This window comes from Odontomachus brunneus, unplaced genomic scaffold (genome assembly GCF_010583005.1).
Source record: "Odontomachus brunneus isolate Ranch 3 - 2012 unplaced genomic scaffold, Obru_v1 Obru_scaffold_229, whole genome shotgun sequence".
NCBI classification, from domain to species: Eukaryota; Metazoa; Arthropoda; class Insecta; order Hymenoptera; family Formicidae; genus Odontomachus; species Odontomachus brunneus.
Window position 1 is genome coordinate 35,427 of NW_022639679.1, and position 1,571 is coordinate 36,997.

The window sequence follows — 1,571 nt, forward strand, 5'->3', positions numbered from 1 at the left end:
AACCTAAGGAATCGATTGAGTCTATCTAGAATCTCATCGGTTCAACCGTTATGGTCAAACAAGAAATCTGGCGTGTATTCAACTAGTGTCGCGGCGTTAGTATACACGGCCGTTTCGCGTTTGGCTTCGCGACACTACCGTGCCGCTTGATTAACTAACATAAACCCAAGGAATCGATTGAGTCTATCTAGAATCTCATCGGTTCAACCGTTATGGTCAAACAAGAAATCTGGTGTGTATTCAACTAGTGTCGCGGCGTTAGTATACACGGCCGTTTCGCGCTTGCACTTGGCTTCGCGACACTACCGTGTCGCTTGATATAGGGTGTCCGAAAAATCGCCCGAAATATTTCGGGACGTCATTCGAGACCTCAAAAGAAGGAAAAAAGCTATGTAAACATAGGTCCGGAAATATGTCGTTTCCGAGTTATACCCACTTTTATGTTAAAAAAATCATAATTTACAGTCCGCGTGGCACTCCTTTTTAAATTTTTTTTATTTTTTTAATTTTCATTTCTTATTTTTTTTATTTTCAAATTTTATTATTTTTTTTAATTAACAATTTTTATTTTTTAATTTTTTTTTCAATTTTTCGATATTTGTAAATACATTATTTTTTAAATTAATCATAAACATGAATAAGTATTTAAATCAAAATAGGTATTTAAATCGAATAAAATAAATGATTGATTTAAAAAATAATATATTTACAAATATCAAATAATTGAAAAAAAATTAAAAAATAAAAATTATTAATTAAAAAAAATAATAAAAAATTTGAGAATTAAAAAAATAAGAAATGGAAATTAAAAAATAAAAACTAAAAAAAAATTAAAAAGGGGTGCCCCGCGGACTATAAATTATGATTTTTTTAACATAAAAGTGAGTATAACTCGGAAACGACTTATTTCCGGACGTATGTTTATATAGCTTTTTTTCCTTCTTTTGAGGTCTCGAATCACGTCCCGAAATACGATCAGCGTTTAGAGAATTCGATACTGAAGAAGGTTCAAATTAATAACCAAAACGTTTACGAATATATCAATTACGAGAACTTTGTAATTTGATAACTTATGACATCGAAGCATATCGTCACTTCGGCTGCATACGTGTATGTAAAAGTGAAACAACGAAGCGGCAACACACACACATATACACACATACAAACATATATATGTATGTGTGTGTGTGTGTGTGTGTGTGTGTGTGTGTGTGTGTGTGTGTGTGTGTGTGTGTGTGTGTGTGTGTGTGTGTGTGTGTGTGTGTGTGTGTGTGTGTGTGTGTGTGTGTGTGTGTGTGTGTGTGTGTGTGTGTGTGTGTGTGTGTGTGTGTGTGTGTGTGTGTGTGTGTGTGTGTGTGTGTGTGTGTGTGTGTGTGTGTGTGTGTGTGTGTGTGTGTGTGTGTGTGTGTGTGTGTGTGTGTGTGTGTGTGTGTGTGTGTGTGTGTGTGTGTGTGTGTGTGTGTGTGTGTGTGTGTGTGTGTGTGTGTGTGTGTGTGTGTGTGTGTGTGTGTGTGTGTGTGTGTGTGTGTGTGTGTGTGTGTGTGTGTGTGTGTGTGTGTGTGTGTGTGTGT

The 1,571-nt window shown here is 35.7% G+C and overlaps 1 protein-coding gene across 2 annotated transcripts in view; it reads right to left on the reverse strand.

Annotated features, from left to right (window-relative positions):
- Positions 1 to 1,571, reverse strand: part of LOC116852486 — a 45,186-nt gene that overhangs the window by 15,786 nt on the left and 27,829 nt on the right. The window lies entirely within an intron of this gene.